The sequence below is a fragment of the Camelus ferus genome, chromosome 2 (assembly GCF_009834535.1).
Source record: "Camelus ferus isolate YT-003-E chromosome 2, BCGSAC_Cfer_1.0, whole genome shotgun sequence".
Lineage (NCBI taxonomy): Eukaryota > Metazoa > Chordata > Mammalia > Artiodactyla > Camelidae > Camelus > Camelus ferus.
In genome coordinates, this window is record NC_045697.1 from 117,823,724 (window position 1) to 117,845,887 (window position 22,164).

Sequence of the window (22,164 nt, forward strand, 5' to 3'; positions counted from 1 at the left end):
GTGGTAACCATAACTTTGTTTTCTGTGTCTGTGAATCTGGTTTTGTTTTGTAAGTAAGTTCATTTGTGTCTTTTTTTTTTTAATTCCACATATGAGATATCATATGGTATTTGTCTTTCTCTGTGTGACTTCCTTCACTTAGAATGATGATCTCTAGGTCCATCCATGTTGCCACAAATGGTATTATTTCATTGTTTTTTATGGGTGAGTAGTATTCCATTGTATAAATATACCACAGCTTCTTTATCCAGTCATCTGTTGATTGGACTTTTAAGTTGCTTCCATGTCCTGCATATTGTAAATAGTGCTGGTATGAGCATTGGCGTGCATGTGTCTTTCTGAGTTAGAGTTCCCTCTGGATACATGCCCAAGAGTGAGATTGCTGGATCAAGGGGTCAGTTCTCTTGACAGCAGACCTGTAGACCTATGTGACCAGGAGCATGTGAATGACTTGATCTTGAGGTGTCTAAACTGTAGAATGAAGCTGTCACTTCTTCTCAGGGTCATTTGGGGAGAGAGTGGGGATGTATGAAAGCATTCAGCATTTTGCCAGTCATGGGTCAGACCCTCATAGACATTGCTGGAGAGTGGTGGCTCTCAGAAGCATCTTCAAGGCAACAATGATGTTTATGTCTAATCTTTAGACAGTAGAGAGTTGTGATATATTTTTGAATTATGCTAAGAAAGATTCAATTATGCCCTGTATATTTCTGTGTTGTGTGTTTGGTAAAAAGGTACATCATGTTTGATACATGAATTGCTTTACTATTTAACCAGTCAGAATTCCTTCATCCTGCTATCAGGTTTCCATTATCATTCGTTTTCTTCGTAATCTGTAGTTGAAATGCTATAATCTTTTCTAATCTTACTTAAGTTTTGTGGAGTTTTGACTAAGTTACCTTCTTTGGATTCACTCGGTGAAAGAGGATTACTTATTATTGTGGCTGTGTTAATGTTTAATTTATTAGTCATGTTTGTTTTCCTGGTGAATCAACATTTTCAGCTCTTGTGTTACTTCCCTGACTTTTCTGCTTCAAGTTCATTCTTCCCTGTTCCCTCACTTTCTTTTGCCTTTCTGTGTGACTTACTTTAGTCTTGTGGTTTGGTTTAAAACCACAGAAGTGTTGTGCATGTATACTGTACTATATATACACAGACATGTGCACTTATACGTAGATTTTATGTCTTTATGAGGAATTCAGGTAGAATTTATCACTTTTATGAATCTGTGTTTTTTTCTATTGTTTTGTTATCCCAAGTTCAATATAAAAGCATTTGGATTTTTGTATACTTTAGAGTACTTTTGTGTTGACATTACTTTTTCCCATTCGTGAGTAGGTCTAGTAGACCTCTTTTTATCCGTTCTGACCACGCGTACCTTCTCGCCATCAACGCCAGGACTGAAGTTTAAAACAGGCATTGCTGCTGGTGTATGTAATGAACAGGAGAGTGCGTCTCACATTCAGAAAACCAGACACTCTTCTTACCTTATCCTTTGTTTTTCCACTAAAATTCTGTCATTGACTCACAGTGTTTTAAAAGAATTGTGGCAAATGCTGTTAGTCTGTTATTTAATGAACAGTATTGCAATACAAAATATTGAGGAAGGATGTTATGAAGTGCTTTTAAAACTCATCTGATTGACCAGCAGACACATGAAAAGGTGCTCAGTATTACTAATTATGAGAGAAATGCAAATCAAAACTACAATGAGGTATCACCTCACACTGGTCAGAATGGCCATCATTCAAAAGTACACAAAAGATAAATGCTGGAGAGGGTGTGAAGTAAAGGGAACCCTCCTACACTGCTGCTGGGAATGTAATTTGGTGCAGCCACTATGGAAAATAGTATGGAGATTCCTTAAAAAAATTAAGCATAGACTTACCCTATGATCTAGCAATCCCCATCCTGGGCATATATTCAGAGGAAACTCTAATTCAAAAAGATACATACACCCCATTGTTCACAGCAGCACTATTTACAATAGTCAAGACATGGAAACAACCTAAATGTCCATCAACAGGTGACTGGATAAAGAAGCTGTGGTATGTTTATACTATATATATATATATATATATATATATATATATATATATATTCCTTTTCAGATCCTTTTCCATTATAGGCTATTACAAGGTGTTGAATATAGTTCCCTGTGCTCTACTGTAGGACCTTGTTGTTTATCTATTCTATATAATAATTTGTATCTGCCAATCCCAAGCTCCCAATTATTCCCTCCCCCCATATTTTAATTCATTGCATTTTTATAGCTTTCTCCAACTTCCCTCATAATAATCTCTCAGGATCTTCATCTCCTGCTTTGGATGCCCAGTCTACCAGGTATCCACTGTCAGGACGGTATTCTGTGAGGATTACCTTTCATTTTTGTTTGAGAGTCATGGTAGGAAAAACGTTGGTGTCCTCAGAGATAATTAAAAAGGAATTAAAAACTCACAACAACAAAATAAAAAAAATAGACCCTGTCTGAGAACTGTTTCTGGGGAGGAGACCATTAATTCTGCTTTTCATGGGGTGCATTTTAGTCGCTAGCAGGGCCTCAAAGCTGAGTTGAGGAGCACAGGTCACTTTTGTTGATGACACCTCAGCTGGAGTGTAATCTACCTGAAGACACTGACCATCATTATTGTACAGTATCTGCCACTGCTGGTGTCTCCGTGGTCCTGGCATTTACTGGTGCTTTCCATCTTTTTGGGGGGGAGTGGAGGGAGGGAGGGAAGTGCATTTACTTATTTACTTCTCTAATGGCAGGACTAGGGACTGAACCCAGGACCTCATGCCTGCTGAGCAAGGGCTTTACCACTGAGCTCCACCCTCCCCCCTCATATCTTTTTTCATTTGTCTTATGAGGTAGATATTATTTAATAATAATAAAATGTATTATTTTATAGATAAGGAGCTCCAAGGTCAGGATTTGAATGGTTCCAGATTATATAGCTGGTCGAGCTAGCCCTGAGCCTGGTTTTGGCTGTGTTCAGAGCTTCTGCAAGACTTCTAAACCCACACAGCAGGGCTCGGTACATGCCGGTTGGCAGACATCCATCATGTCTGGGTGAAACAGAACTCTGTTCATCTCGGTGATGGCCTTTAGAACAAAAGCACTGTTTGTGTTTGTGTTCAGGTTTTTCAGTTATGAAAGGCCTTCCCATATTGATGCTGATAGAAAATTCACTTTTAGTGGGAAATGATCAGACTTTTCACAAAAGCTCTCCCTTTTGGTATAAATGATTGCTGACTCATTCAGCCGGAAAACCTGCTACCTTCAGTCACCGCGACATCTTAGCATGCATGCTAAGAAAGGGGGAAAGGTTTATATTGTTTGCCTGAGTCTGTGATTAACTTAGTTAACTCAACACTATAAAAGTTTGCGGCAAGGCTAATCTGAGGTCATTTCAGTTTGTCTTTGGTGGCCAGCCGGGTGGAAGTCACTATTCCTGTCTGAGGGTGGATGTCATCAGACTGTGAGGTTAATGTCCACAGCCTCGCCGTCCTCAGTGAAAATGTAATATGTGTGTGTCTGTGTTACCAAATGACGTGTGTGATGGGCAGCAGAAAAATGTAAATGTTGAAATGACACATTTAGGGAGAATTATATTTGTAAAAGTTATTCTTTAAATTTGTGTTTGCTACTATGTGGCCATAGCAATATTTACACGAAACATTGTACAGCTTACTAAGTTTTTTTTTAAACATTAGCTTTTTATTCAACACATTTATTGAGCATCAGTTTACTCTGTTATAAACTGAGTGAAGAGAGCCCAGAGATCTTGCATGAGCAAGACCGCAGGTTAGTGACAACCACAAGTAAACCAACAAAAGGGGTCCACGTGGGAGCAGCGGGAGGAGAAAGCCTTAACGTTGAGTATGTTAAGGATACGTGCAAAGCAAAACCACAATGAAGACTAACCTCACACCTGTTAGAATGGTGATCATCAAAAAGTCTACAGGTAACAAGCGTTTGTGCGGATGTGGGGGAAAGGGAACCCCTACACCGTTAGTGGGAATGTAAGTTGATGCAGCCACTGTGGAAAACAGTATGGAGATTCCTCAAAAACTAAAAATAGAATGACCATGTGATCCAGCAATCCCACTCCTGGGTGTATATCTGGGAAAAATGAAAACACCAATTCATAAAGACACATGCACCCTAATGTTCACAGCAGCACTGTATGCAATAGCCAAGACATGGAAACAGCCTAAATGTCCATTGACAGATGACTGGGTAGAGCAGATGTGGTGTATTTATACGATGGAATACTACTCAGCCATAACAAAGAATGAAATCCTGCCATTTGCAGTAATGCGGATAGACTTCGAGAATCTTATGTTAGTGAAATAAGTCAGATAGAGAAAGACAAAATCTATATGATATCACTTATATGTGAAATCTAAAACATCTTTTTCCAAACCACTGTGAATACTGAGTGCAGGGAGCTGCTGGAGCCTCAGCCACTGGTTGGTAAAGGATGCAAAATTGGCAGGCAGTAAATATACGCTGTTGTGGGGGGGACCCTGGAGGGAAAATGGATTAAACACTAAGCGAGGATGATGTGAACTGCAGATGAACAAAAGAAGGAGCAAGGCCGAGTGTTTTGAGCAGAAATCAAAGCAGCGGGTGAAGTAAGTCGATGAAAACATTAGGCAGAATGTGCAGGAAGGGACGTCTGAGGACAGGCTCTGGGTGACGACCTGAGAAGGGGGAGCAGTGTCACGTGGTGGGGGTGGGTGCTTTTTAGGGAATCTTTTGATCTCAAACCGAGTTTTGCATCTGAATTTATGATCCGTAAAGGCCTGGTTTCTTTACGGGCTCCCTTGAACTGATTATGTTATAACTATGCAAATGGTATAAACACCTGCACAAAGTTGAGTTCTAAGTCGCTGTTGGTGGCTGGATAATTACAGCCTTAAATGACGCGTCACAGTGGTGAGGGTTTTTTTTTTTTTTTTCTTCACGTTATTTAAATACCAGGATGAATATGATGGTTGTGAGAAATCCAAGCAAAGGGGACAGTCTACACCTGGGGCTACGAGCAGGGGGTTGCTTTCCATCACCTGACTCTCCCTACCCATGGTCCCTCCCGGGTTGGACGTTGTGATGACCCATGGGACACACACATGATAACCAGGCTTTAATTCCCTGTGGATATTTATCAAGAAGAGATGAAGGCAAGTGCTCCGTTTTCAGGGAGGTTCCTGAGAGAACGCTCTTGGAACTGTGTGTGGCAGCTTCTGCTTCTGCTCTGCGGCAGGGAGTCATCTCCAGCTTGACCTCGCCTCTCCTTCGGGTCCGAGACCAACACGGACTCCGAAACTGTCTTTAAAAATGGATTGATTTCTTTTTTAAAAAGATATTATTATTTCTGTGATGCTGTCAGTTCACCCATGACTCAGGAAGAGTTTGACTAAAATACATGACTTGAGGCAGAATATTCATGCTCCTGTTTAAGGATAACTCACACCCTCTGTTCCTGTTCCTGAAAAAGAAGTGAGAATGTCACAAGGCAGAGCAGACAGCAGCAGTGAAGTGGGCAGTGCAGTGAGTTCCCTGCCTGGCTTGTTACTACGCAGCGGAGCTAGAGGAAGGCTTGCTAACAATTTACCAGTAAGACTTTTTTTTTTTTTTAGTTTTATCTGTTTTTTGTGGGGGAGGGGCGTAATTAGGTTTTTATTTACTTATTTCCTTTTTTTTTTAATGGAGGTGCTGGGGATGGAACCAGGACCTCATGCATGCTAGGCATGAGCTCTACCCACCAGCAGTTAGACTTTTAAATAAATAACTGGTGTAAATTCATTCCCAAGTCAGATTTTCACACCTCCACTAAATCGGGATGCTGTGAAACTTACGATGATCTTCCTCAAATTCTAACGAATGTGACATCTAAAGGGTGTTTGAATGCAAAAAGACGTTTCTTTTTTTTAATTGAAGTATAGTCAGTGACAATGTTGTGTCGGTTTCTGGTGTCCAGCATGGAACAAGCTTGTGGTTACCAGCGGGGGAAGGAGGTGGGAAGGGATAAATTGAGAGTTCGAGATTTGCAGATACTGACCACTGTATATCAAATAAAGAACAGGGTTACACTGTACAGCACAGGGAACTCTATTCAGTATCTTTTAGCAACCTGCGATGAAAGACGTTTCTTAACAGTCGGTCACATGGCTTTGTTTTAGGATGCACATTATGTATCTATCCAGATGCAATTTCTAATATAGTGTCATCCAAATCAGGTGCTAAGAGCTGCAGGAACAGAGCTTGAATGTTAAGTTTATTGTCTCATGTAACAAGAAATCTCGAGTTCAGGCAAGTTTAGGCTTTCTTAACTCCAGGACTCAGAGGCATCACCACCAGGCTCCGTGACCTTTTTTTTTTTTTTTTTTTTTCCTATCATCCTCAGTCTGTAGACTTTAGACCTCAGGCATAGTCCAGTATCACCTCCTCACACAGCTGTGTCCAGACACAGAAAAAGGAAGCTTCTGCACAGCTATCTCTTTTTTAAGTGCGGCTTTTCCTTCCTCGGCCAGAACTTGGTCTCAGGACCCTGTCTAAAACAGTCGCTGGCCACAGGGCAAGGAGACCACCATGAACTGTGCGAGTTCATTTACGATTCACCACTGGGCTGGGGAGGTGGTCACCCTCCCCCAAAGGACCTGGCCACTTTGCGAAGGAAGGAAAAAAAAAATCCAGATTCTGTTAACAGATTGTACTGAGTGTAGGATGACAGTTGGGGTATTAACGAGAATGTGCCTGCCAAATATTAACTCACAATATTTCATCTAAGCTGCTGAAAAGTAAAAAGTACTTTTTTTCCAGGAGAGTTAAAAAAGTGTTTCAATTGGAACAAGTCTTGTGGGAATGATCATTAAGGATGGAGCAGCAGTTAATCTTTTTTTAACTGTGAGCACACTGCTCATTGAAAGATAGTTTAGAGAACATTGACATTTTACTGATAGATAAGTGACATCTCTAAAAAATGCCTCCCCCAAATATACTTACATCAAAAGATAAGATTTTATTATTATAGTATTATCTTTGTCATTTCTGTTCTAGGATCTTGGAAATGGCCTTTTTAATTGATGTTTATCTATTTTATATACAGCATTTATAAATCCCAAACTCCCAATTTATCCCTCCACCTGCCTTCCTTCCCACCTGGTAACCACAAGTTTGTTTTCTATGTCTGTGAGTCTGTTTCGTAAATAAGCTCATTTGTCTCACTTTTTAGATTCCACATGTAAGTGGTATCCTATGGAATTTTTTTTTGTCTTTCTGGCTTACTTCACTCATCTCTAGGTCCATTCATGCTGCTGCAAATGGCATTATTTTATTCTTTTTTTATGACTGAATATTGTTCCATTGTATAAATATACCACATCTTTCGCCAGCCACCTGTGGATGGACCTTAGGGTGCTTTCATGTCTTGGCTATTGTAAATAGTGCTGCCGTGAACATTGGGGTGCACGTATCTTTTCAAATTAGAGTTTCCTAACATAAACAAATGGAACCTAATTAAACTTAAGCTTTTGCACAGCAAAGGAAACTATAAGCAAAACAAAAAGACAACCTGTGGAATAGGAGAAAATATTTGCAAATGTTTCAACTGACAGTGGCTTAATTTCCAGAAATGGCCTTATTTGTGCTGTTTGAGAATCACAAGGAACCCGATTGGCCTTACTGGATTGACTCACAGGCCATGGGGCTAGTCTATAAATAATCAGTCAGAAGGAAATGTACATTTAGTTAGGAATTCAGTAAGAAACAGACTTTCTTGAGGTGAGCTATCAAAATAGAGAAAAAGGAAAAATGGATATAAAATCCCAGGAATGGGCCATTGATTGAAGACACTTCAAGCTCTAAAAATTCCAGAATATGTTCCAAACATAAAGACTACCAGTGTGTGTATCTTGGGTGGGGAGGGGTGATAAAAAATAAGTAAAGAAGTCTAATCTGGAAGGAAAAATATCCAAGTACAATGCCTTTTCATAGGTGAATATTCAAAACAAAAAAGAGTTATTTTAGTTAAGAGACCTGGCTTCCAGGTTCTCTTGCTCTGATGGAACCTCCCCGGATTCTTCTCCCCAACTGAGACCCTGTCTCACGTCTGCCTCTTCCCAGCCTTATTTCCTGGTAGCAAATTGGCTGGAGCTCGGCTTTTGCAATGCACAGTTTTAATGATTTCGTAAGAATTCTAGGTGCTAATTATCAACCCAGGAGATAAAATGTAGCGTAAGAGTAAATATTCCTCTAAGTGCGCTGGGATACTAAGAGAATTGCCAAAATTATTTTGTTACTATATTGGGAGCTGAGAGTAAGAACTGCTGGACGCCTCAATCTCATTACACAAAATGCAGTGGGAACCAATTTGGCGGTAGGGAGTGCGTCCCTCAAATTAGCCATGAAAACTTACGTTTTTTATATGACATTCGTATTTACAGTTAGAAATTTCAAGTCATAAAGCCACACAGGCTGCTTTGAAAGGCTTCTCAAATAGTCTAATAAGCCTGATTAAACTCACTTTAATTAATTAATTGTTGCTGTCTAGAGAATCCCGAGACTTGCACTTCTGTGCCTCTGATTCTTAAAAGTAATGCCCGTGGTTTGTTTGAGGATGTGTGGGTAATGCAGGGTTTCACTGGACGCTGTTGAAATGGAAGAGAGGAGACAACATAGGCACACGTATACCGTCCCTTTGTGGAGCAGAACAGTTGGTAAAATATTTGGAGATTAAATGTTTGTGTAAGCGTGTGTGTGTGCGTGCGAGTGCGTGCGCGCAGATGCACACACGTGCAGGCTGAGTCCTTTTGCCCCTCCTGTTCTGTTTCTGCTTGGGTTAGGTCACCCATCCTGAAATGTCTAGCAGAAGAAATATTATGATTGCGGTCTCTCCCGAAGCAACAGTGCCAGTAACACTGAAAGTGTCTTTCATCTAAAGGTTTATTTATAATGCATCTCCAGGGACTGGACGGGTTCTTTTTGTGAGAGGTCTGCCTAAGCCAAGCCTGAACTCCCAGAAAGTTGAGAGCTACAGATGGGCCATCATTTTTTTTTTTTTTTTTTTTTTTGTAAGAAAGCATCAGTAAGATTCTGCTTTTGTAGAATGTGTTAGGTGACTTAGTGTGTCTCACGACAGCCAGGTAGCCATTTCATACAAGTGCGCGTGTAAAGTGACTTCCACATTCTCTACGGAGAATTTGGGGTCCCTGTCTGCTAAGCCTTGGCTGGCTTGCATTTGAGATTTGCATCAGGTAAGTGTCTCCTTAACCTCCAACGGCTATGTGAACGTGCTTGTCAAACTCAGCATGATTTTTTCAGGGTTGGTAGGTTCTTTCTCTCATTTTTGGAGAGAACTGGAACTTTTAAATTGACTGAAGTAGATACTATATACAGCTTACACCGCTGCGGCAGACGTAACCAAGCCATCTGCAAAAGTCATTTTCTAAATACAAACGCAATTTTCTTTCTGTTGATGACAGGTCTCTGATATTAACAATTACGTCCATAAAGATATCTGTATGTATTTAAATCAGCCTCAGAAACAAATACTTAACACCCAATAAAAATGCAGCATGGTGTACGCATGTTTCCCTAAATGTAAAGAATTATCACTGTCCTTGTTTTCCTGACTTATTTCTGTTACAAGGAAAAGGGGAAAACTCAGGATAGAGAGTCCTTCAAATTTCACAGATGTTAAATATACATTATTTCAGCTGATTTTATCTCATTAATATAAAGCAAGTAAATGTGGCGTCGTGGAATCTAAATGTATTTGAACGTAAAACCAAGTTGCTGGGTTTGCCTTCCCTCGAGTTTCCTCCTGATCTTGCTTAACTTCCTTCTTGGAGGCAGATCTCCAGACAGGACATGACCTTAAAGAGGAGAAAGGTCCATAGGGACCTACAATGGAATCTACGCCTTTACTTCTCCTGCTAGAAGTCAGGGTGGGTCAATTCTAAGTGACCTGGAAGAGGTGGAGCCCATTCACCTTCCCCCCAGGTCGGTGTGTGAGTGGTGTTGCCGAGAGACCCAGGGGACCTTGTGCTTGGATTTAGGTAGATACTCTTAGCAAAAGCAGAAGTCCGAAGGGCTCCATCAGATAGGATGATGTTGTTAATTAATTTTTCAGTGCATAGAAACAACAGTTTAGAAAATAATCATTTAGATAAGCAGCTACTTGGGTTTTCTTTAAGATACTGAGAGGGAGAGAAAGAAGTCCCAGGTCATCAAGACTTCCATACCCTTATCGAAAAGAAAGTTAAGAAGCCACATTAAGACTTCTGTAACCCAGTGGCGGATCCTGAAGACACTGGAATAGCAAAGAGCTTAGCGTGGACTACTTTGAGAAGGTTTTGAAAAAAATATATTAAAGGAGGTCAAAGAGAAAGTCAGACTTCCCCTAATTCACATCTGTCTCCAGAAAAATCTACTCTTCCAGGCTTAGTGGGTGGTAACTGCAGGCAGCAGGGAGAGATTCAGGACCAGGGGTAGACCAGGAATACAAAATTAACACCTTACCATGTCCATGGTGCCTTTCTTTCGCTCACATCAGCCAACACTCACCTCGAAGGCATCACATGAGATGGATACCCACTGGTGGGTGGGTTAAAAAGTTGTTAAAAAAAAAAAAAAAGGTTGATGTGGGGGAGTAGTAGTCGGTCAGTAGTAGAGTGCATGCCTAGTATGCACAAGGTCCTGGGTTCAATCCCCAGTACCTCCATTAAAAATAAATAGATAAATACGTAAATAAACAAACAAACCTAATTGCCTTCCCCCTAAACAAACAAAAAAGTTTTTAAAAAAGACCCTAAAAAACAAGCAACAATAAACAGTTGTAAAGAAAAAAGACTGCTATAATCCAGTGACAGTGACGCCTAATAGTAAATGATCGCTGGAATCATCCTAGCTAATTTGTCTTCTTCGGCACATGGTACCCGGGCAGTGTAACCGATCAAGGCAACTATATTTGAACGTGCGCATTTTTAAAGCATTTCACAAGCAGAGTTGACCTAGCCCCTGCCCTGAAAGGCTGCTTGTGAGCATGTGAAGAGAACGTGATGCAGCAGCTAGGATGAGCTGTAGTCCAAGAGTCCGAGATCACCGGGCTGCATTTCCAATTTCAGCGTCCGAAAACCCAGGTACCTTTCATCCAGCAGCTTTGTGTCATACCATGGTGCTCAGTCAAATATTCCTTGTATGTAAATTAGGAGTTGGAGCTGATGATCTCTGAGGTCTTCTCCGACTGCACAATATTCTGAAATAATAGAAAAAATACGACAGTATGTGAAAGAATGCAGTATGGTTTGATCTAGACGAAGACACATTCAGAAAAGTGCGTAGACGTGACATTGGGGCTAGACCAGTGAGGCCGTCAAGCCAGAGTCACTGAGTGGCTTTTCCTCGCTTATACGGTGGGACTGAAAGGTGCAGGTATCGTAACGATAGAGTTAATTTAAACTTGTGCTTAAAATGGCTGTAGGGAAACCTGTTTCAGAATCTACTGCCGACTGCTTTTAGTGAAAAGAGCTCCACTGAAGAACGTTTAAGCTTTTTAAGAAGAGAGAAGAGTTATCGTTATCCATATGCGACTTTCTAGAATCATAAGCATCAGGTGCGGCTTCTGTTTGCCCTGTGTGTTTATGTATGTAACACGGTCATTTTTACTATCTTACAGTATTTTTTTTGGAGTCTTTCTTAGGTTGTCTTATATTTAGGGCCTTAAATGCACATTTAAGGATAACTGCCTTAGTATTTCTTCATCTTCAGCTGATTATATGATTAATTGTATTTCTGTACATACAATCATGACTTCTTAGAAATAGTGGAGACAATTCTCTTAAAGTTTTTGAGTCTTGATGCAATTTGTATTCCCTAAAATATTTTTGTCAGAAAATGCCTTGGTTACCATTTTACAAAAGGAGTAAAAGACAGATTTATGAATGCTAAGATTTTTGAGACTAAAGACTCAACTTTCAAAGTTAATACAGATTTTTCGGTTGCAAAATAATGAAACAGCCGGGTATGTATGTGGGAGACTTACTATTTGAGATAAAAAAATGTGGCTTAGAATTCTAAGTCTGCCTGGAAATCTATGGTCAGAAAAGTAACTGATACATTTTCACTTATAGGAGTGAAAGGCTCTTTTTCACTGGAGGCTTTGAAAGAACTGTATTTCAGGAGAGGGAAAATAGCATGTTATTGTTTAAAATCAAAACAATGAAAATCTGCATGTTCTATTCAGTAGCTAGAAAATGTCTGTAAGTCATGCTTTAGAATACTGGAATTTGGACTAAATGCCCCTTGTTTGTAGAAAGGCTTAAAGGCGTCAGCAGTTTTATCCTTTATTATTAATGTACTGTGTTTGCTAGTGACACCCAGTTGTTTGGTTTTCTTGTGCCTTAGAGATTTGGCTTTTTTTTTTTTTTAAATATATGTCACTCTGAGGCTTTTTACTAAGGGGGAGGGCTTTAAGAAAGTAAGCAACTTACAAGAGGCAGCGAGGAATTGAAATCTAAATCAACCTGCCTCCTCCGGCTTTGCTCCACGGGACTGGATGGTGGACCCTCAGATCTTGGTAGATTTTTGTTATCCAGAAATGTGCAAGTAAGTCTTTCAAAATACCTTGTGACAATAACAGAAATGAGTTAGTTATTCTCATCAACTTGCAGGGACAAACCTTTCCTTATTGTGATGTCAACGGACAGAATGGTTTAAGGGTCACCTTTTGTTGTGTTGTTCAAACTAAACTTCTAAGATTTATCAAGGCTTTTCACTGTAGAGCAAAGCAGCAAGGAAACCTCCGGAAGAAAGAGGAATGGGGAAAAGAGTGGACTGACTTTGGAGCAGACACTATGCATGAACCAGTCCATAAGGCAACTGACAGCATCTACATTTACAGAAGAACTATCCGGGGCACAGAGATGTCACGTAAATCCGTCGTGGTCACACAGCTAGCCAAGGTTTGGGAAGGTTCAAAGTCAGACGCATTCCAGTTGCTTAGGACCTCTAAGATGCCGAGTAGTAAATACTAGTCTTTGGAAATGCCAGGATAAATCAGACATGGAAATGCTTTGGAGGAATTCCTTCCGGAAGTTCTAGCCCTGTTCGTTTATTATAGGATAGTGCTAGAGGTGGAGCTTACAGGCTGTGTAAAGATTCTCTCCCAGTTAGAGGAAAAGGTTTTGAACACTAGACCAGTGATGCTCTACTACTGTTGTCTGCACTGCGAAGCCATGAATGTTTTTGAGCAACAGAATGATACTATCTATACCGATCTGTTCATTATAATGTTGAAATCATTTCTGTGGTGACTTGTATCCCTAGCCAAGTGCATGCCGCTGTATTTCGGCGGCATCCTACTTCCTCAGCCATTTCACGACGGTTGGATCAGACGGGACTTGCCTGCCCCTGGCTCATACCTTCCCCAACAAGCTGAGGACTTTCTTGCTCTCCTTTCCTGGATCGAAATCACAGATAACTCTCTATCCCAGCCATTGGCTACTTCCGCAAATATTTGAGTGCCTTGTGCGTGCAAAGCCCACGGGTGAGTCCTGCAGTGTGCTGGTTGAAAGACAAACCTTGTTCCTTACCTAAGGGGCTTACCGTCTGGTTGGGTACGTGAGCAGCAGAGACCTGATCAGCCTTGTTGCATTTACTGTGTGTGCTGTGAAAGACAGTCTGGGGCAGCCACCTCCGAGCGGGGTCCTGTCCTAGCCTGCACAATGACGGGGAGTCTCCGTGAGCCGAGGACGGCCACTGAGAAGAAAATTTGGGATGTGGGTTAAGGGGGTGGGGTGGGGACCCCAAAGAGATGACCTCAGAGGAGGAAACAGTGCTTCTGAATTTCTTGGCACTCCAGTGTTTGTAACAGGCATTTAGTATTCATTACATACAAATATGAAGTTGGCTATTACATCTTGCCTTACTTCCTGATTGTACAATCGTAGAATTTTGGAATTTCTGTTTTTACCTCCACAGTCTCTCGAACAAGGCTTTACATATAGTATTTTCTCAGCGGGATACTTGATTACAATATACGAATAGTTTTTGCAGGGTTTGGAATGGAATCAAGAAGAAAGAAGAGATTTTTATAAAAATAGCCTACACAATGCATCACTAATCCTATTATAATTTTATAAGTTACCTAGAATTATTAAGTTATGGCCCTTTGAATGTGCCCCTTAAAAATTGTCGTAATTTTAGATTAAAAGAGAGCAATGTTAAAAACAAAACTATCTCTATATTCAATAACTAACTATAATGAAAAGTATGTTAAAATATACATTTATTTATGTAAACTGACTCACTGTGCTGTACACCAGAAACTAACACAAAACTATAAATCAACTATACTTCAATTTAAAAAAAACATTTTTTTATTAGGAGGATGTGTAGAAGCTATTCATTGTTAGGTGATATTGAAATGATTAATCTGAGATATTTAAATAAATGCACCCCTCTTTTTAGATTAGGTATTGTTTTTGACTGCTGAAAGGCATAATATAGCTCTGTTTGATCTGTTAATGGAAGATGCATTTCTTACACTCTCGTAAGGGAACAGCGTGTTGTGCTTAGCCTTTGTTCTGGCATGTTTTGCTTTGATGGTGTTTCAGCAAATGAAAGTAGGCTGTTAATGGTGAGAAAACCATCCACATTCCATAATTTTAATAAAGATCCTCTTATCCTAACAAATAATATGAAAAACAATGTATAGTTTTAATATTTTAAGCATATTCCAAAGTTCTCACCAGAAATTCTATGTTATGAAGAAGGAACTGATGTTACAACCTCATATTTATCTTTTATTTATTTATTCTTCTTAGGGGGAAGGTAATTGGATTTATGCATTTATTTTTCAGAGGAGGTACTGGGGATTGAACCCAGAACCTCGTGCATGCTAAGCACACACTCTACCACTGAGCTCCCCCTTGTAAACTCACATTTAAAGAAGAGTTAAGCAGTGCAATCAGGAGAAATCAGAGTAACCATGCCTCTTAGCGACGTGGACAGTGACTCACGTTTATATAGGCCTTTTCCCTCTCTCCTTGTGGTGCCGTCCATAAACCCTGCCTCCAGGGTCCTGTGTAATTCTCTGTGATTCAGTTTTCTTAGCTATTAACTAGGAGATTAAGTAGTACTTAATTCAAAGATGTATTGGGAAGAATAAACAGAATAAGTGATCTGAAGTTTACTCGAGGATTCTCCCTGTATTTTTATACGTTAAAATATTGTGGGGAAATGATTAGGAACAGAGCTGCTTTCAGTAAGTTTGTAAAGGACAGTGGGGGAACTTTTTATCTGTTTACTCACATTGTTGTTTTGTTTTGTTTGTTTTTTTTTCTTCTTCCACACAACCAAGTATTTGCATTTGATTCTGTTTCTGTCCCAAGTTTCCATTTTCTTTCCCATAAGTGTGTATCATGGCTGAATCTCTGTTATTTGTGTTCCGTAGCTCACATCTCCCACAGCTCGGGGGTCCTGGTTCCCCAGCAATTCACTGACGATGTAGAACAGTCTTAGAATTCTTTCGTCACGCTTCTGTGCTCGGTCATCTTTGATCTGATTTGTCGGGATGATAGTACCCTTTGTCTGTGCTGCAGTCATTTTTTTCATAGTATCCGTATATTTATTTTACCACTTACCTTGATTGAGTGAAGAGACATCTGGTGGGCACTGGGTTTTACTGGCAGGGAGGTGGGGGACTTTTTCAAGGGTCAGCATCTGCTTGGATGAGGGTCACAGTCCCTCTTCAACCAAGTAGAGGGAAGCTCCATGAGCTTTAGATCCAGCCAGTTCCCAGTGAGCTATGCTGTCCTTAATCTTCATGGCCTCCTATTCTGTTATTCTGATGCAAAGGGAGACAGCACAGACACCCGTACATCCCTCCACGGGCACTTAGCTCCTGTGTTTCTGGGTGCACTCTGCTCGTGACAGGTTAACATTTAACATGTCCGTTTTCACACATGTTAAATGCCATCTCTCTTAACTTTCTCACTCACCCATTATGTTTGCTTTGCGTTCTGATGGCTGCAGTATCTACGTGACCCATCCCATAAAAGGCGCTGCATACATCTAAAGTGACCCTGGTCATTTCAACAGTAAGTTATCAAATAGAGGAATGTTCATCTTGTCTGACAAGTGTCCAGTGTTTTTGACCAAGAGGCAGCGGGAGGGAAGATTCCTTTTTTTCAGGCGGGTTGGCTTTTTGGACTTCTTGAGCTAAATCGTAGGTAAGCTACTGATTTTTTTTTTTATTTCAGCTGCACTGACGTTCTTATACGTGGAGACTCTCCCCGATTGCGTGAGATCGGTTTCGCTCATCATAATTTGTAATTACATTTGCGTCTTTATGGCTCCCCCGGGTCTGTCTTAGAAACCACTTTAAACGCAAGATGGTCTTTTGTTTGAGTCTTCAAACTGGATATTTAATCAATGTTTTAAGGATTGAAATAAATATGGATATACAGCCTGCGGTCTGGAGTATTTTACTTCTTAAATTCTTTGAAAGAGGCCGTCTTTATGGTGTATTAATTTTTCTTCCCATGTTTATTAGAGGTCAGACAATTTATTAACTGTGTAATACACAGCTGTGCATTTTCACGGTTATACTGTTGTACAATTATACAACAACACAGTGTGGTTTTTGAACATCTTGTAATTTAATGTCTTATATTAGAGCTGATGCCCAAAGTGCTGATGAGCTGTTGGCTTTGATTGGAACGTAGAAGGTACTTCGTGTCTGGAATCTGGCCATGCCACACCCCTTCAGTCTTCTTAATCGCCTGAGAACTGCTCTTGCGAGTGAGGATATGTGCACATGTGACAGGAGATGCCAAATCTGTTATCTAGCTGTCATTCGTGGCTGAACCTGGCTTGCAGGGGTTTGACCAGATTGACTTGTGGTAGTTTCAGACAGTTTAGTAAGAAAGGTCTTTCCAGCACCGAGAGTTTCATAGTCACTGAATTACTTTGCATATGTAATTATGATGTCTTTTGCTCAAAGCTGATACATTATTTTTAAAATCCAGTGACAAGACCTATGTGCTATATGTGTTCCACAAATGTTTATTAAGATCATGATAAGCCCAATGAATGCACGAGGCCCTTGGTATAAAACAATGAACACATCAGCCTCGGTCCCATCGTCAGGACCTTGACGCCTTTCCTCCAGACTCGACTTGGCATTACATGCTTTCACACTTTTTAGCAAAATTATCCCCACCTGTTACTCACTAAATTAGTCACTAAATATTTTTTCCTTAAAATTGAACAACTTTTCTCTTAAAGGAATAGATTTTAAAACAGAAGCAGCAAGAAATGTCCGTGAAAACAAAGTATCATTTGCAGATGTTTAATATCTATTAGAGTGAATTATCAACTGTTAAAATAGCATGGCATTTTTATGTGCTAACCAAAATCATATGAACAACTTCTAGCGGTACAATTCCCATGCTTTCAGCCACCAGGGTTCTGACCTAGACCGCCAGGAAGGAGCGGTTGTCATTGTCACCATGGGCGTTGGGTGTGGGGGATGAGAGCTGTGGTCCAGCGGTTTTCCTCAGCCAATCAGCGAGCTGCTAATATTGGTGGGTGGAAGGCAGTTGGAAAAACCTAGTGTTCGAAGAGGGCAGTTGTAATAAATAGTAGGTGTTTTGTGTCTTTTGTGAAGCTCATTATGGGTTTAACGTTATGTATACATTCTTGGTCAGTGTAAGAGTTTTTTAACAAAAGACTAACCAACAGTCTGAACGAATTTTGTAATTCATAGAAACCCCAAAATGCATATGTACCTCAGTGCTTACTGTGTACAGAGTCATTCTTCTCAAAGATGGAACCATTGGAAATTCTATATTCAGTAGAATTAATGGGGAGGGTTGAAAAGGAAAACACAATCAGGTGTATTTTGTGGCCGTAAGTAATGTCCATCTAGTTAAGGAGATAAAACTTACATATACCCTTCAGTTAAAGAGCAGTGAAGGCCTGTGAGCATCCATTGCAGGTTGTGGGAGTCGGACAGGTGGGCCCCAGGCGTTCGGATGGGATGAGGTCACGGCGGGCTGTGTGCGCGTCCCGCCCTGGCCGGTCCTTTGGAGCTTTGGGTCAACAGGGTCCTCCTGTTGGAGTGCACCAAAGCGGCACCACCAGCGGTGTCTGCTAATGTGTGTGCTGAGGAAAACAAATCCTCCTCAGCTTTTGGCGTTTGAAGACCTAGCCTCGTGTGCATTTCCTTCAGGCCGCAGCCTCCTGGCTTTGGCTTCCCAGAAATCCACACTTCTGGTCCGTTGTTCTGCACTTGGGTTTAGTGATGTGTGTGCCTGTGTGTGTATGTGTACAAATAAACTTCATCACATCATGTTTAGGGAGAGCACGGTAAATGACAGCAGATGTGACTGCTGTGGTAAGTGGCCCAGGTGTGGCTGGAGTGGGCAAGCTGTTATTTTTAACCTGCAGCGGGAAATTAGAGGCTTAGTGATCTTATATTGTGTGTGGGTTTTCTTAAGAGGTTTATTTTTATAACCTTAAATTAGGGTTTTTATTATTCATTCTTTAATTAGTTTTATTCCTTTAAAATGTGCCATTCAATGATTGAAAACCTAAAAAAAGTGCAGATTTATGAGGAAAACTGTTCGAGAGCTAGTCTTCAGAGTCCTGCAACAGGCAGGCGCACAGGGCTAAAATTCCGAAACCGACATGTCCTTGGCGCCACCTTTATATTTCTGTGTACAACACATGATCAAGATTCCAATGTTTATTTACAGTAATACTGACATGTTACAGACTAGCCTGTAGCTTTAAAAAAAAGTTTTTATTTAAGCTTGTGCATAAAGTAGTTAAGCGCTATATACATACATATATATATATTTATTTATTGAAGTGTAGTTGATTTGTAATGTGTTTCTGGTGTTCAGCATAGTGATAGTCATACATATATATGCATATTCTTTTTCATATTTTTCATTATAGGTTATTACAAGATACTGAATATAGTTCCCTGTGCTCTACAGTAGGTCCTTGTTGTTTATCTATTTTGCATACAGTAGTGTGTGTCTTAAGCAGTATATTCTAAGCAGTGTATTTGCTTTAATACATTTTCCTGGATTCTGTCATAACTCATTTTCAGTTGAATGAAATACTTAAGCACACTTTATATGAATCCATAAACAAAACATAAATATATACATATTGAGCAAAAATGATTGAAAGCACTAAACTAGATGACAGTCGTAACAGATGAGTTCCTTTATGCACGGCCCATTTAGAGTAAATTTCTTCATCCCTCTTTTTTTTTTATTATTATTATTATTATACCTGCATCATTTCTTATCTTCATTTGCACTTGTAAACCCCACACTCGGGGTGACACAGGAACTTTTCGGTTAGACTCCCTGGGTCCTTGTGATTGCGTTCATGTTTTCTGGATTTCCAGTCCTCACCAGGAAAGTATTTTAAAATCTAATCCTTTTCAGCCTATAAATTGCCTAGATTTGTTCCAGTTCTGTCCATTTGTCTCTGTTTTTAGTGCTAATATTTGCAAGGAGTTCCGAACACACTTCCCATCGTAAGCTGATTAAAACCCCTGTGTTGGCATCTATTTAAGAGAAGTCACAGCTGTTCCTTCAAGCTGAGCAGTTCAGAGGAAGGCGTCCGAGGAAGGTGGCCTTTTCCCTCCCACGCTGGTTTCCTTCACTCCATGCCTGGTACACAAAAACGCTCCGCTTGAGAACAGCTGTGCTGTTTACCTCTAGGATTTTCCCTCCACATTTCCTTTCAGTCGTTTGAGTCCCTCAGTGTTCAGTGTTTTCTTTTATCTGTTCCCCTTTATGTTTCCTTTGTCCAGTTTCTTCAATGAAACTTTCCAACAATTCCACAAAGCATCGATTCTGTCATCGTGTAACTATAGCAAGATATAATATACAAATAAGTGGCATTAAAATGGGGGGAAAGGTTGGAATACCTTGTGAACATGGACGGGTGAGAAAGTCATTGAGTTCTTCGTCGGCAGTGGCTCTGTTCTAAAAGGATTCCTTAATCTTCGTGGTGTTTACGTATCTGCTGTGTAGGGATTGAGTGTGCTTTTGAAGCAGTAACCCCATGTTTCTTTTTTTAAAGATAAATTTAGATGAATAAGCCTGGTGGAAGGAACTTTGTAATATCAATTTATTTATAGGTGAAGGGGATAAGAGCTATTTAAATACAGCAGGGGCACCATCTGGTTCAAGAAGATGATGGGGCAGAATTAGTTGCAGAGAAAAAAGACAGCATCGTGCAAAGGGAAAGTTCTTAGAAGCAGAAGAAAATAATACGTTGTGTTCATCCTTTCCTGCAAGATTTAAGACAAAAGTATGTCTTGAAGTTCACTTCAGCCTCGTGGCTTTATAACACTAAGAAGTTTGTTCAAAACACTCTAAACTTTTTCTCCTAATGAAATTTCTTTGGGTGAGATAAACAGATAGGAGTGGGGAGGAGAGGAAAAAGGAAATCCCATGAAGGTAGAATTAGACAAGCAAAGACTTGTTTGAGTGTAATAAATGTGTGGAAAGAAGAGAAGGGAAGAAGAGATTGGAGGAGACATGAACTGGGGATGTCAGTTCATCTTCCTTTAGTAGATCCTCCTGGTTTGGCCATGATGCTGGTCCTTTGGTCTCATTCTAGTGGATGGCAGGATTCCAGAGTCATGAAACAGGACAAATCCGACGATCATATAGTTATATGTAAGACATATCATTAGATCAATATGAATTGATTAACTCAACAAGTACATATTGTGCACCTCCTTGGGACAGCGGATTATGCTAGTTGCTGGAAATGCAGCAATGAGAGATATAGACAAGATGCTGGCTGTCAAGGAACTCACCTTCTGGAAGGGAGGGATGGGCAGTGGAGCAGATGCCTGTTATGTAAGACGGCATCAGACCTGTAAGTACCACAGAGAAACTGAAAGTGATGTGATGAGGAACCCATGGGAAATAAAGTGGAAAAACTATCCTATTCATAATGGCCACAGAGTTATTACCATTTAATTCACCTGAAAAAGGATGTGCAGGGTCTCTGTGACAATAATGAAAATGTTACTGAAACAGTAGCTCGACAACTGTTAAAGGCTGTGAATGTGACTTCAGTGGGGTTGCGTCTCTTCTGTTGATGGGTGAGTGAGCTAAGATTTAGAAAATTTGAACATCTGACATTTTCGAGGAGGATAGCAGTGGTTACTATGGTCACCGGGCATCTGTTTGTGTTCCACACCCTTAGATTCAGCTTTGGGAAGTTGTCACACATCTGATGTTGGCATTTCCTAGGTGACAAAGGCACACTGATCAGAAGTTTTATACTGTTCCTTTCATTTTCAGTAGCTGTCTTTGGAGTTGTTCTAACAGTCTTAAAAAGAAAATAAATACGTGAAATGTAAATACATGAAAAGAGGAATACCACATTTACTGGCAGTAGAATTTAATATTACAGTTATGTACAGTGCTGTCCATTAATTTTATAAATTAAACAAAATTTGAATGAAATTCTTGTAGAATTTCATGGAAATTGATTAGCTAATCTGAAAGCTGATATAGAACAGTATACGGCCGTGAGTAGCCAAGGCATCAAAGCTTATTATAAAGACATAATAGCTATATGATGTTTTTGTATAAGAACAGGCAAAACTGTACAATGGAAAAGAACAAAAGACCAGAAATTGATTGACATACATATAGCAGTTTGGTTTACGAGACAGAGAATGGAGAAATGTTTAGAATATTGACCATCTATATGGGAAAGTAAATGAAATTAAACATGACTCATACCATAAACAAAAATATTTTTTTAGAAACATTCGGGGTGAAATATAAAAGAATATCCTTTTGACTTTATAAGACATGGTTTATTAAATAAGACACAAAAGACTCACACTTTGACTATTAAAATTAAACTATCATGTGTGTATGACAAAAACCACACCAAAGTTAAAAAAAAAAATCAAATAGCTTTCCTCTCAATTGTGTTCATTTAAAAATTCACTCTAATAGAAGCAAACATGAATAAGCATATTTGGTGAAATACGTTTACTTCCTGAGTTTGTTACCAAGTCCAAACTCATTTGAACAGGCCAGCAAATTGGGAGACAAAGTGTTGGGGCAAGGAATAATGACTTTATTTGGAAAGCT

General features: G+C 39.9%; 1 protein-coding gene across 4 annotated transcripts in view; it reads left to right on the forward strand.

Moving 5' to 3' along the window:
- PDGFC (platelet derived growth factor C) overlaps positions 1-22,164 on the forward strand; it is a 187,893-nt gene that overhangs the window by 67,628 nt on the left and 98,101 nt on the right. The window contains exon 1 of one of the 4 annotated variants that reach the window (XM_032466191.1): positions 13,371-13,553. The exons of the other annotated variants lie outside the window; for them this stretch is intronic. The gene's annotated coding sequence lies outside the window, so the exon portion shown is untranslated. Of the gene's footprint in view, positions 1-13,370; positions 13,554-22,164 lie in introns of those variants that run through there. 4 annotated transcript variants of the gene reach the window in all.